The 6,964-nt window shown below is 50.0% G+C and overlaps 1 pseudogene; it reads right to left on the bottom strand.

Moving 5' to 3' along the window:
• Positions 1 to 1,159: 1,159 nt before the first annotated feature.
• On the bottom strand, positions 1,160 to 4,858 carry LOC120858063 (annotated as a pseudogene).
• Positions 4,859 to 6,964: the final 2,106 nt, after the last annotated feature.

Raw genomic sequence — 6,964 nt, 5'->3', positions numbered from 1 at the left:
GTTTTTATTACCAAGCTTGAGCTGGGGCTCCCACCACTATTGATGCAGTGGCTAAGAAGAAGAGCCCCAAACTCTGGGTTACATTGCTTATATAGGGTATTCTCACGTGAAAAATTCGAAAAACAGGAGTTTCCGGGTTGGGAGATGTCTAATTGGTTACCTTCTGTGGAAGGGTTAGGTGTTGGGTTCTGATTGGTTTTCATTTCCTGGGCTTAATTCGAATTTCCTGGGCAGGTCATAAGTCCTGAACATAAAGTCAGGAGATCCTGATCTGGGATCTGATTGGCTCGCAGGTGGTGGGGTGAGGTCAGGGGATTTCCAAAGACTCTTTCCTCAGAACTCTGAAATGGAGTCCTTTTTTTTTTTTTTTGGCAAAATGGAGTGGCTTAGGCTCTTCATTCCCCCCTTCTCAAGGACCCAGGACAGACCCAATCATGGGTCTGTAACCAGCTCTATATTTTCTTCCACTAAAGGGGGCTGCTGGCAGAGCTGTATATTGGGACCTGAGCACCATAAGCTGCACCGTGTTAATGCGGCTCTTGATGAAGGTCATTAACTTATTCAATAAACACGGCCAGAAGGTGAGTAGCAAAAGCAAAATAATCAGAGGCCCTGTATACCCCAGACGAGTCCAGATGTCCATCTTATGTCCTTCTGTCCTTCAGAAGTGAAGGAGACCTTGACGAGGTAGCAGTCAGGGCAATTACCGGTAAATCACTTGTTCCACATGTCTGAGGTGATAGGATTTACGAAAGTCATCGTGACCAGGTCCGATGGCCTGGACACACTCCATTTCCACCAGCCATCATTTGAAGTCACACATTCCCGTGTCTTATACTGACGACTCTGCATGCCACCACAAGTCTTTATCTGGTCTCTTTTGTGCCCCGGACACACATAGAAACCCACTTTCCGCAGATAAGCATGTGCCCAGGAAGTCTCCATCAATTCTTTTAGGTGGAAGTATAAGTCGGGCCACAATGTGTTTACAGGGTGCATGGCAGTCGTCTAGTTCAGCACCTCGTATGTCTCTCCATTTCATAGTTTCCAGGTTACTTTAAAAGGTGGTTGTGGATTTTGGTCCTGGGCCGCACCTAAAGCCTTCCAGCCCAGGAGGGAGAACACCAGAAGTAGCCGGGTAGCAATTTTACCATTTTACCTACTTTTGTTGTCTTCGCAGTTTTAGCTTGAACGCGTTAGTTTTGTCCAATTCGGCCTTCCACTGGGGGAGGAACTCTTCTTGTAAGGCGAACAGGTCCGCAGGCCGTGTGTGGGTGTAGTGGACCCAAGCAGAGATGCCCTCAACTTTGAGAGCAGTTGGTGTAGTCAAGATGACAAGGAAGGGTCCCTTCCACCTAGGCTCTAGTGTCTCTTGGCGATGACGGCGCACATACACCCAGTCTCCTGGCCGGTAGTGGTGAGGTTCAGGTGGAGGGCCTGATTCATATAGCGCTTTGAGCCTCTTCCATGTGTCCCTGTGGGAGTATAGTAAGGACCGGAGACAAAAAAGCAACTACTGATCATCTATTTCTTTTAACACTTCTGCCTTTAGGTTAGGGATTATTGGGGGAGGTATCCCATACATGACTTCAAAAGGGGTGAGTCCCAGTTGGTAGGGTGAGGCCGCACCCGGTACAGGGCAAAGGGGAGGAGAGCCACCCAGTCCTCGCCAGTCTCAGCAACTAGTTTTTTAATGTCTCTTTAAGCGTCCTATTCACGCTTTCCACTTGCCCTGAGCTCTGGGGCCTATAGGCACAGTGCAGCTTCCATCTAGCCCCCAAAGCCCAGGTTACCCCCTGGCTTACCTGACACATGAAGTCTGGCCCATTATCTGACCCCACCTGTGCCGGGAACCCGAACCATGGCAAGATGTCTTCAATCAGCTTTTAGGCCGCCACCTGTGCTGTTTCTCTCTTGGTGGGGAAAGCTTCTACCCACCCTGAGAAGGTATCTATGAATACCAACAGGTATTTGTATCCATATTTATCTGGTTTTATCTCAGTGAAGTCCACCTCCCAGTAAGCTCCTGGTCTTGTCCCCCATTCTCTAATTCCTTGGTTGGCCAGATGAGGGACAGCATTCGTGAGCTGGCATGCTTTGCAGTTTGATACGATGTCTCCTATTATTGTCCTGACATCTTTCATGGTAATCTTGACATGTCTAATCAGGTCTTGCATCTTGCGGGTTCCCAGGTGAGTGGCATGATGCATTTTTAGTAATACTTGTTTTCCTAGTTCTTCTGGGAGGATTAGAGAGCTGTCTGCTGCTCTCCACCACCCGGCCAGCTGTTGGGCCATAGGTAGGCTTTTTATCCACTCTAAGTCTCTTGTTGAGTAATTGGGCAAAGCTGGCAGAATAGGGCTCCCAGGGCCAGGCAGCTGAAGAGTGGCCTCTATCATGGTATTCTGGGCTGCATCCCTGGCTGCCTTGTCCACCAAGTTGTTTCCCTTTGAGATCGGGGTGTCTGGCTTCTGGTGCCCCGAGCAGTGTATTATGGCTAGTTTTTTAGGAAGCCATGATGCTGAGAGAAGAGCTTTTATTTCTTCTTTGTTTTTAATCGTCTTACCCTCGGCTGTGAGGAGTCCCCTCTTAATTGATGGACAATTAAGTAGATGGCCCCGTGTATGTGGGCAGTAGCAAAGGCGTATCAGGTATCGGTAATGATGTTAAGCTTTTTGTCCTTTCCCAACTGGAGGGCTTTTGTTAGGGTGATTAGTTCAGCCCTTTGAGCCGAAGTACCCGGAGGTAGTGCTTCTGCCCACACAATTTGGGTTTCCGTGGTTACGGCCGCCCCCGCATACCTGAGTCCATCTCGAATGAAACTGCTCCCTTCCCTATACCAGGTGACCTCAGCATCTGCCAGGGGGCGATCTTGCAAGTCCTCTCGTGTCCCATGCACCTGGGCTAGTATGTCACTGCAGTCATGGATTGGGGCTTCCAAGTCCGGGTTAGGAAGCAACGTAGCCGGGTTGAGAGCAGTAGGCGGTATAAAGATGATTCTGGAGGCGTTTAGCAGTAGTCCCTGGTAGTGGGTCAGCCGAGCATTGCTGATCCACCTATCTGGGGTTTTTTTCAGTATGCCCTCAATGGCATGGGGGGGGTAATATGTAACTCCTGCCCTAGTGTCAGTTTGTCTGCATCTTTGACCAATAGGGCCACTGCCGCAATCATGCGGAGGCATGGGGGCCAGCCTGATGCTATGGGGTCTAGGCGTTTAGACAAGTAGGCCACTGGCCGTTTCCAAGGTCCCAAATGTTGCATCAGCACCCCTTTTGCTACTCCTTGTTTTTCATCCACATACAGGAGAAAGGGTTTTGTGATGTCAGGCAACCCTAGGGTGGGGGCTGACAGCAGAGCCGTTTTAATAGTTTTGAAGGTGGCCTCCATCTGTTCTGTCCAGCTGAAAGGGATGGTACTTTTGGTGGCTTCATATAAGAGTTTAGCCAGTTCTGCATAGTTTGGAATCCAAAGATGGCAGAAGCCAGCAGACCCCAGGAATTCTCTCACCCTTCAAGGTGAGTCTGGGGTCGGTATTTTGAGTACCATCTCCTTTCGTGCTTCTGACAGCCACCTCTGCCCTTCTTTTAACACATACCCTAAGTAAGTGACTTCTGGTTTGCATATCTGACTGAGCCTTTTTGGCTGAGGCTCAGTACCCAAATTTTCCAAGGGTCCGCAATAGTTCTCGGATGCCCATGAGGCAAGTCTGTTGGTCTTTTGCTGCAGTTAAGAGGTCATCTACGTATTGCAACAAGGTTAGTTGGGGGTGCTGTTGTCTAAACTCACCCAGGTCTTCATGGAGGGCCTCATCGAAGATGGTGGGAGAATTTTTAAATCCCTGTGGCAGTCGCGTCCAGGTCAGCTGTCCGTTGATCCCCTCTTCTAGGTCGGACCACTCAAAGGCGAAAAGCTCCTGGCTCTTGGGTGCCAGGGATAGACTAAAGAAAGCGTCTTTTAGATCTAGGACCCTATACCAGTGATGATCTGGCGGGAGTGAGCTCAAGAGGTTGTATGGGTTTGGCACCATAGGATGAATATCTAGAACTCGGCAGTTAACTTCCCACAGGTCCTGTACTGGCCGATAGTCATGAGAATTTGGTTTTTTAACAGGGAACAGGGGAGTGTTCCATGCCAACTGACAGGGTCTCAAGATTTTCTGGGCTAGGAGCCTGCGGATATGGGGGGTGATTCCCTGTCGGGCCTCTAAGGTCATAGGATATTTTCTGACTTGGATGGGATCGGCCCCTGGCTTGAGATCTATATATATAGGAGGGTGGTGCCTAACCAAGCCGGTTCCCCCTGTCTCTGCCCACGCCTCAGGGAATTCATCTAGCCACTCCTGGATGTCCGTTTGGGGAAGGGTCGGTTTTTGGTGTAGCCCATATTCATCCTCTAATTGAATTGTCCGTACTTGAATTGGCCTGCCAGCCTGATCAAGTATTTTAGTTTCTCCTGGGAGGAAGTGAATTTGAGCTCCCATCTTGGTTAACAAGTCTCTTCCCAACAGTGGGAAGGGGCATTCTGGGATGACCATAAAGGAGTGGGATAACCGGCCCATGCCCAAATCCACTGATCTTTGGGTAGTCCATTGATGTTGTTTCATCCCAGTGGCCCCCTGCACCCATAAAGTCTTTTTGGCCAGTTTCCCTTGGGGCTCCAGCAAAACTGCATATTGAGCCCCTGTGTTGACAAGGGAGTCAACTGGGGTCCCCTCCACTCTTAGGGTTACCCTGGGTTCAGGGAGGGGCGCCGAACCCCATCTCCCCCAGTTGCTCAGTTCATCGACGGCCAGGATAGGGGTCTTTCGTGGTCCCTTCTTTTTCTTAGGGCATTCTTTGGCCCAGTGTCCTTCCTCCATACGATAGGCACATTGGTTCTTTCCTAATGCTGGTCGCGTACGGGGGTGGCTGGGGTGGCTCTTACCTTCAGCCACGAGGCGACGCAGCTGGCGCTCCCTTTCTCCTGAGCAGGAACTGTTGCTGCTAGCAGGATGTGCGCCATGTTGCGGGTCTGGAGGTCTGCTGCCTTAGCTTGTTTTTCCTCGGGGGTCTCTCGAGTATTGTAGACCCTTTCTGCCACTGTTATTAAATCCTGGATACTCTTTTCACCAAGGCGCTCTAGTTTTTGTAGCTTTTTTTTTAATGTCTGGAGCCGCCTGGTTGACAAAATGCATTATCAAAGCAGCCTGAGTGCCTTCTGCCTCCAAGTCCATGGAGGTGTATTGTCTAAAGGCCTCCATCAGCCTTTCCAGATAAGCAGCTGGACTCTCAGTGGGGCCTTGTTGAACATCTCCTACCCTAGCTAGGTTAGTGGGTTTCTGTGCAGCTGCCTTGAGCCCCCACAACAGAGTCTGGTGGTAGACCCGGAGCCTCTCCTTACCTTGTGCCATATTGTAATCCCAGTCAGGTCGCGATAAAGGAAAAGAGGTGTTAATTTCATCTGTATTAGTGGTGGGTTCTCCATTTGCCCCTGGGACCCTTTTATGGGCCTCATTCTGTATTCTCTTTCTCTCTTCCATAGTGAAGAGAATCTGGAGCAGCTGTTGACAGTCGTCCCAGGTGGGCTAATGAGTAAAAAGCACAGTTTCTAGAAAGTTAGTTAGATCTCTAGGGTTATGTGAGAATTTAGCATTCTGTGACCTCCAGTTATATAGGTCACTGGTAGAGAAGGGCCAGTATTGATGAGGTTGGTTCCCTTCCTCGTCGAGGGGACCGGCCACTCGTAAAGGGAGGGCAACAGTTGAGTCTACCAGCCCCGCTGGAGACATGGCTCGCGTATGGCAAGTATTTTGTGCGGGCCCCCCTTCTGATGCGTCGGCCCTAGGTGGAGGGATAGCAGGGGCCCGCGGTGGCTCGAGGGGTTGGTAAGGGGGTGGGAAGAGAAGTTCTTCCTCTGTTCCCCCTTGTAAAATGGGGTACAGCGGTGCCATTGGTTCAGGTTCCTTGAGATATTTCAGGTTCTTTCCTACACATCACCAACACCTGTGTGGTGGAGAATCCCTGTTGAGGCAGGAAAGGTTTTACCCATGGAGGGGGGCGCAACATGAGATCTTCCCACACTATGACATACGGAACTTGGTCAGGGTGTCCACTCCGCGGTCAAAAGATAATGTCTTGGACTTGGTGCATGGTTTCCAAGTCAAAGGTGCCCTCTGGGGGCCATCCCACGTGGAAGGTTGGCCATTCCGTGCTGCAAAAAGTGATCAATTTATCTTTCTTAATTTCCACACTGAGGTCACATGTGCACATCTTGACCTCCTTAAAATGGTCAGTGATTAGGGATAGAGGGGTAAGGTTAGATTGACTTTGCCCCATCTTTCCTAGATCAGTCAGATGTTGGTAAATTAACACAGACAGTACAGATAGCCACACAGACAGACAGAGAAAGAGAAGATACAGACCTCCAGGAGTCCGGAGGCAAAACTGAAAGTAAGACGACGGCCTCCGGCCATTCAGTGGGAGCGACCGGCTATCGTCTACAGAGAACAGGGGCACTCCGTCCCCTCCGAAGGGGCCGGGGATGTCTCCCAATGACCCACACCAGTGACCCATTGGCGCGTCCGCCTGAGTCATGTACCAGTCTCAGAAAATAGGCCTTGTCAGAGGCAAAAAGAAAAGCAGGAAAAAAAAAAAAAAAAAAACTTACGGTTTACAGATAACTCTCCGGATAGGTCTTCCCATGGAGCCGATGGGAGATCCCAGATGAGCCCCCAAATGTTATGCCCAAGTTGCAAAATCTCCCAATGACCACCAGGGAGCCGATATCTGATGCAAAAGCAAGAGAGTTTTTATTACCAAGCTTGAGCTGGGGCTCCCACCATTACCAACGAAGTGGCTAAGGAGAGGAGCCCCAAACTCTGGGTTACATTGCTTATATAGGGTATTCTCGCGTGAAAAATTCAAAAAACAGGAGTTTCCGGGTTGGGAGATGTCTAATTGGTTACCTTCTGTGGAAGGGTTAGGTG

Source organism: Oryx dammah, unplaced genomic scaffold (genome assembly GCF_014754425.2).
Source record: "Oryx dammah isolate SB20612 unplaced genomic scaffold, SCBI_Odam_1.1 HiC_scaffold_29, whole genome shotgun sequence".
Lineage (NCBI taxonomy): Eukaryota > Metazoa > Chordata > Mammalia > Artiodactyla > Bovidae > Oryx > Oryx dammah.
The sequence above is the reverse complement of the archived record's forward strand: the minus strand, read 5'-3'. Positions and strand labels throughout refer to the sequence as shown.